The sequence below is a fragment of the Benincasa hispida genome, chromosome 2 (genome assembly GCF_009727055.1).
Source record: "Benincasa hispida cultivar B227 chromosome 2, ASM972705v1, whole genome shotgun sequence".
NCBI classification, from domain to species: domain Eukaryota; kingdom Viridiplantae; phylum Streptophyta; class Magnoliopsida; order Cucurbitales; family Cucurbitaceae; genus Benincasa; species Benincasa hispida.
In genome coordinates, this window is record NC_052350.1 from 49372082 (window position 1) to 49380288 (window position 8207).

An 8207-nucleotide genomic window follows, 5' to 3' on the forward strand; every position below is an offset into this window, starting at 1 on the left:
AACGGAAATGTAACACCCCTACCTAGGACTTACCTGGGAAGATGAATTAGATAGCTTTGTCACATGCATGCAAGTTTGATTGAAGTTTATTAAAGAGTTTAACGGATCTTAATCAAAATTGTTTAACTATCCAAAGCTAAGTGTTGTTTTTGGACAAATTAAATAATCACTTAGTTAAAATTCAATAGCCGGATTTTCCTAAGTTAATCAACCCTAGGTAAAACACTCAGTGGGTGTAAAATGTGTATTTGATACTTCATTTCATCCTCTTCATGTTTCTCAAAGTTCACATCGTGAGATTTATACTCAGCCTCGAGGCACCATGGGTGTCCCCATACGGATGACATTTGTATAGATCAATATCAAGGTGAATGGAAAGAGTGTTTATAGTAAGTGGGAGCGGGACGTGTGACAATACATCCCTCAGTCTCTCTTATTAGTTTGAAGTAAAGTTTCATGCATGGCCTCGTGGCAGCGTGGGTGTCCCTCTAAAGGATGGCATTTTTGCATGACACTTTATTCAAACTCCAGGAATGGATAGGGTTGCTTTAGTTTCATGTTCCAATAGATTTTTCCCTACGGTTGGCTCATTGGGGCGAAACTCTAGGACCTAAAATGAGGGGTTACACTTACAAGAATTGTTAAGCGAGTTTAACAAATTTTGGATTGAACAATGATGACTGATAGTTACAGTAACACGGTGTTGTTCTGTCTATTGATTGAGAATATCTTATTTCAGTGAAGGGGCACTTGATCACCCTACAGTGACTTTTGTCCTGTCTCACTGAAACATCATCGCAAAATAGATGTCACTTAGGGTATATTAGTCTATTTTTGCTAAAATTGATTGGTTGTCTTGTTGGTTTAATGCAAATAAACTAATAATAAATAATGTGTATGGTTTTAGCAATCTTATTTCACAATGACTTCCACGACATTAAATTTACTCGTTGTTGATAAATTAACTAGAAAAAATTACACTTTATGAAAAAACACGATCAACACAATACCTATTATCGATGACCTTCATTTTGTCCTTATGGAGGACTGTCCTCCCATTTCAACTCCTAATGCTGCTTGAAATGTTCTAAAAGCATATGAGCATGGACACGGATAAAAGAAAAGGCCCGAGCGTACATCTTGGTGAGCCTTTTTGAAGTCTTGACCATGAGCCCATGCTCACGATCTATGAGATCATGGAGTCCCTGAGGGGAATGTTTGGACAATCGTCCACACAACTCAGGTATGATGCTTTCAAGCGTATCTTTAATGTCCGTATATAAGAAAGGGCATCTGTTTGAGAACATGTTCTCAACATGACGATCCTTCAACGTGGTAGAGATGAATGGATCCATCATCGATGAAGCCAACCAGGTTAGCTTCATTTTTTAATCATTACCTGAAAGTTTCCTACATTTCTGTAGTAATTCTGTTTTGAATAGGATTGACTATAGCCTAACCACCTTGCTCAATGAGCTACAAACCTTTTAGTTCTTGATGAGAAGCAAGGAAAAGAATAGTGAGGCAAATTTTGCTTCATCCTCTAAAAAGTTCCACAGAGGTTCGACTTTTGGGACAAAGTCTGTACCTTCTTCTTTCAGCACTAAGAAGTGGAAGAAGAAGAAAGGTGGAAAAGGAAAAGATAAGCCACCAGCTGCTGCTCAAAAAGGTAAGAAAGCCAAGGTTGTAAAGGAAATTTGTTTCCATTGCAACTAGGAGGGACATTGGAAGAGGAACTATCCCAAGTACTTGGCAGAAAAGAAGAAAGCCAAGTAAGGTAAATGCGATTTATTTGTTTTGGAAACATGTTTAGTGGAGAATCATGATTCTGCCTGGATTATAGATTCTGGAATTGTATCCCAACTCTCAGCACCTGGTGCACCTCAGCAGAATGGTATATCAAAAAAGAGAAATCAGACCCTATTGAACGTGGTTCGATCTATGATGAGTTACGCTTCCTTACCTAACTCGTTTTGGGACTATGTAGTAGAGACTGCAACGTATATTTTAAACTGCGTTCCATCAAAAAGTGTTACCAAAACACCTTTGGAGTTATGGAATGGTTGTATACGTCATTTCAGAATCTGAGGTTGCCTAGCATATGTGCTTGAGGAAAATCTTAAGACACTGAAATCTCATTCAAAATTGTGTCTATTTGTAGGCTACTCTAAAGGAACGAGAGGTGGTTTCTTCTACGATTCTAAAGAAAACAAAGTGTTTGTAGACAAACGCTACTTTTCTTGAAGAATACCACATAAGGGAGCACAAGCCTCATAGTAAAGTTGTGTTGAATGAACTTTCCAAAGAAAGTGTTGAACCTTCAACAGGAGTTGTTGAAGAACCCAACGCCTCAATAAGAGTTGTTGAAGTTGGATCATCTGGTAAGTCAAATCCACCTCATGTGTTGAGGGAGCCTCGATGTAGTGGAAGGGTTACGAACTTACCTATCCGTTACATGGGTTTAATGGAAATCTTAGCTATGGTAGCTGACCAACAGGTTAAGAATCCATTGTCTTACAAGAAGGTAATAGAGGATGTTGATAGAGATGAATGAATCAAAGCTATGGATCTCGAAATGTAGTCAATGTACTTCAATTCAGTTTGGAATCTTGAAGATCTACCTGATAAGTTAAACCTATAGGTTGCAAATGGATCTACAAGAGAAAACGAGGTGCTGATGGGAACGTGCAAGTCTTCAAAGCTAGACTAGTGGCAAAGGGTTATACCCAGGTTGAGGGAGTTGACTATGAAGAGACTTTCTTACCTGTTGCCATGCTAAAGTCTATCAGAATCTTCCTATCTATTAGTATGACTATGAGATTTGGCAAATGGACATCAAGACTGCCTTTCTAAATGGCAATCTTAAGGAGACCATTTATATGAAGCAACCCAAGGGATTCATAAGGCAAGGTCAAGAGAAAAAGGTTTGCAGGCTTAATCGGCATTTATGGACTGAAGCAAGCTTCTTGATCTTGGAACATGTGGTTTGATACTACGATCAAATCTTATGGTTTTGATCAAAATGTTGATAAGCCTTGTGTATACAAGAGGATCATCAACAGTTCAGTAGCTTTCCAGTATTATATATAGATGATATCCTACTCATTGGGAATGATATAGGTCTACTGACTGAAGTTAAGAACTGACTAGCGACCCAATTCCAAATGAAAGATTTGGGAGAAGCTCGATTTGTTCTAGGAATTCCGATCTTTAGAGATCAAAAGAACAAAATGCTAGTCTCAAGCATCGTACATTGACAAAATGCTTGTCAAGTATTCGATGCATAACTCCAAGAAAGGCTTACTACCTTTCAAGCATGGAGTGATATTATCTAAGAAGCAATGTCCTAAGACACCTCAAGACGTTAAGAAAATGAGATGGATCCTGTATGCATCGGCTATTGGGAGCCTGATGTATGCAATGTTATGCATGAGACCCGACATGTGCTATGCAGTGGGAATAGTCAGTAGGTATCAGTCTAATCTAGGATTTGATCACTGGACTGCCGTTAAGAACATCTTTAAGTATCTACGAAGAATGAGGGACTACATGCTCTTGTACGGTTCTAAGGATCTAATCCTTACAGGATACTAAGACTCTGATTTTCAGACTAATAAGGTTTCTAGGAAACCCACATCAAGATCAATGTTCACTCTTAACAGAGAAACAATAGTCTGGAGGAGCACCAAGGAAGGGTGCAATGTTGACTCCACTATGGAGGCTGAGTACGTAGCGGCTTGTGAAGCTGCTAAGGAAGCTATTTGGCTCAGGAAATTCTTGACTCATCTGGAAGTTGTTTCAGTCATGTCAAAGGCCATCATACTTTATTGTGACAATAGTAGTGTTGTGGCTAATTCCTGAGAGCCTAGAAGTCACAAGGGCAGGAAACACATAGATTAGAAATATTTTCTCATCCGAAAGATTGTACATCGAGGGGACGTGATCATCATGCAGATAGCTTCGGAGCACAATGTTGTTGGTCCATTTACAAAGGCCCTCACGGCTAAGGTGTTTGAGGATCACCTATAGAGTATGGGTTTATGGGTCAGGCCACATTTAGACTAGGGCAAGTGGGAGATATGTACTGGGCGGTTAGTGCCCTAGTTTATTTATTTGTATAGTTTGTTTTTTAGTTTGACTTTACACTGTACACCCCACTAGCTTTAGGTTAAGCGGAAGATTATTAGGGTTGATGCCCTAAATCTCGTAGGGTCCCATAGTTTGTAATTGTAATGTACAAACATTTTATTCATATAATAAAATATATGATGTTTTATTTCAAAATAAGTTGCATTAACCACAAACCAATAAACTAACATTCAGGGTTATCTTGTAGCTTAAACATGTATGTAGAGACATACAGATGGATCATGTTTAAATGAAAACCTAAATGATCTGTAGTAAATAGATAAGGTTGGATACCTTATCCTGGTGACATTACGAGTATGGCCCACTTTGTAGATGTTACAATTGTTGTAAAGTACTACAAATGATCTGATCCTGGTCATTCATGTAAAGACGTGTAAGCGGGGATATTCTATACAAAGGCGTTTGTATAAGACTGTACCACAGAATATTTAGTCTCATTATATAATGTTGTTCATAATAGAGACTTACATTTCACCAGGATGACTATAAGTAATATGACATGAATCTTGAATGAGTTGTAAACTCCTATCTATGAAGGCGATCCTTTGATTTGTATGGGTGAGATTGGCCAGAACGCCAACTCAATAAGCCTACCATTTTGGGGATCTGTTTAATTGGAGAGTTGGGAACACAGCTACATAAAAAGTAATTCACTCATTCCCCAATTTCGAGGCAAGTATTGCTAACCAAAAAAGAAATTCATTCTTCACTTCTTTGTTGTTCGACCCTACAATTACAACTATTGCTACGTTTTAGTAGTAATAGGAGTAGTTCGGTGATTTTACAAATTTTCTTTTGATTCAGTTTGGAGTCGAATTAACGACATCGATTATGAGCTCTGTCAGGCATCAATAGTACTTAAGAAGTTAGATGTAACTATAGGGGTGAAACGATAATTTTGACCCAATTGTACTTACAAGAAATTTGTGAATGGGCAATGCACCGTTGATTGGTTATATCCAATGGACACAGAAATATATCTATAGTGCGAAAAGTGCAGGTGTCGGTCTTTAATGGAGTGATCGATAGTTAATAAATGTTGATTAATTTAATTAAAGAGTTTAATTAACTAATCTTGTATTGATGGAGCTTCTAATCTATAGGATGATCGCGACCATTTCCGGTGTTGTTTAATTCCCGAAGAGAGCAATAAATGAAAAGAAAATTTATAATACCGAACTACTCCTATAACTACAAAGACGATTTGTTTCGTTAAGCGAATTTCCTAACTAGAGTGGTAAATGGGGGCTTTGATGTGAAAGAGATAAACGTGGGAAATATAAAATGCAAGGGTAAATGTAATTTAGAATAGAGGTCTATCCAATTTCTAGAGCAAGAGAGAAAATCCTATGAAATTTCTATCATGGAGTTCAATAATTAAACAAACATTCCATTTTATGCATGCACAACTATTAAATCAATTCGATTTAAGTAGTCTCTGCAAAGGCTGGCAACTAATTAAAAGCAAATCGATCTAGCATCTTAAACATTAATTAAGGTTAGAAAGCCAACACTAACTAAACTATATGCTCTAAATTCTACTGAGTTCTCCGGGATCATATAGAATTAAAAATCATATGCATGAAGATCAAGGATTCAATTGTGTTGACTAATTCATTGGACAACCTAATTCAATTAATCAATTTATTCTTTGAACCTAGGTTGAACATACATTGTTAAGATTCTAGTCCAGCCTATAAATCTAAGCATTCACATTCAATCCTATGCTACCAGGGTAAATTCAAGCATAGACGATAAGGTCGTCAGTCCAACACATAAACACAAATCTAAATTACATTAAAATTCAAAGAAGGCATATAGTTGAAGAATATCAAATTTAATTAAAAAAATCTCGAGAAATTGAAAATTGAAACTCTTTCTTAAAGAAATTAGATAGGAATTACCTAAAAAATCTATAGACAAACTTGAGGTAAAGATCCGATCTTTTGATTACAACCTAAAATAAAATGTAAAACCTAAGCGAAGATGCTAAAATATGAAGGGAAAAGAAGAAAATTGAAGCTCCATTTCGGCCTCCATGAAATCAGCCTTCTCTCTTTACCTTTAAAAAAGAATCCTTTTATTTAATAGGCGCAGTGTTGAACCGCTAGGAAGAGCATTGTAATACTCTTGTCGATAACAGCCCTCGAGCATTGGAGTGGCATTGCAGCTTTGGTGCGACACTTCCTTGCGCACGTGCATTCGTGGCATTTTGTTAAAATTCATAGTGTTGAACACTACACTATATCCATGCGTTCTGTCTTTCAGCATTGCGCTGAAGTGTTGAGTGAGGGTTGCGATGCTCTAATTAGGGGAATTTTGGTCATTTCTGAGAAATTGAACATAGAAACTCTTTCTTAAAGAAATTAGATAGGAATTACCTAAAACATCTATAGATAAACTCGAGGTAAAGATCCGATCTTTCGATTACAATTCAAAATAAAATGTAAAACCTAAGTGAAGATGCTAAAATCTGAAAGGAGAATAAGAAAATTGAAGCTCCACTTTGGCCTCTATGAAATCAGCCTTCTCTTTACCTTTCGAAAAGAATCCTTTTATTCAATAGGCGAGTGTTGGAACGCTAGGAAGAGTATTGTAACGCTCTTGTCAAGAACAGCCCTCGAGCATTGGAGTGGCATTGCAACTTTTGCATGACACTTCCTTGCGCACGTGCATTGGTGGAATTTTGTTAAAAGTCATAGCGTTGCAACGCTACCCTATATCCATGTGTTCTGTCTTTCAGCATTGCACTGGAGTATTTAGCAAGGGTTGCGATGCTCCAATCAGGGGAATTTTGGTCATTTCTCCTCGTTTGAAGCCCGAATGCTTAAATCACCTCCAAATTGCTAAATTAACCCAATTTGACTCCAATTGCTCGGTTCTACCTCTTCGGCGATCAATACTTGAAAAATAGGATAATTAACTTAAAAATTCATTAACGAGCCTAAATTAAGCTAGGAATAATAGCTCGTTTTGAGAGCTATCAAACATCCCCAACTTAATTCTTACTCGTCCCGAGCAAGGTAAAACAAAATCTATACATAAATCATGTGGTGCAAATGAGTGACTCAAATCTCAATGCTAAAGATAACAAACTCTTCACAAAGATAGGGTCATTCAAATGCATGAGTTAAATCAAGAAATTTAAAACTAATTCTCTATCCCTTACGTGTGTGTATGCTTAGCCAATCCTATTTAGGTCTTTACTAGCCAGAGAAGGTTTTATTCGGTCCTCAACTTATTTTCCCTTACTCTGGCTCGGAGGATCAAGTATTAAGCTTCCTAGTCCCAAGGTGGAAATGTAAAACTTAAGGGAACCAAACTTTTATTCTACTTTTTTTTTTTTTTTGCTAAAAAAGAAACCCTTATCCAGACTACGCCACCTTTGTTTTGGCTTGCCTACATGGGTTACGTGAAAGACATCCAACTACAAGCAACGTATCCTTCAGAGAAGGTTTGGCTTACCCGAATGCAAGTTTTCTCTGTGATATATTTTGACTCTTTGCCCGTTGACTTTGAATGCATTGGTCCTGTCCTCACTAGATAACTCAACCGCACCATGCGGGAATACCTATTTGATTACGAATGGACCAGACCATCTTGATTTTAATTTTCCGGGAAAAAGTCATAGCCGAGAATTGTATAACAAGACCTTTTGTCCGAATTGGAGATTCTTTTCGCATAGTTGTTTGCCATGCCAATGTTTTCTGCGCTCCTTGTAGATTTTGGCATTCTCATATGCTTGAGTTCTCCATTTATCAAGCTCGACCAACTGAAGTTTCCTTGCCTCCCCTGCAGTCTTTAAATCAAAATTGAGCTTTTTCACTGCCCACACTGCTTTATGCTCTAACTCAAGCGGTAAGTGGCATGCCTTTCCAAACACCAGCGCATACAGGGACATGCCTATAGTTTTCTTATAGGCATTCCTGTATGCCCATAAGGCATCGTCCAGCTTTATTGCCCAATCTTTGTGTGAAGGCTGCACCACCTTCTCTAATATCAGCTTGATTTCCCTATTGGACACTTCAGCTTGACCATTTGTTTGTGGATGGTATGCG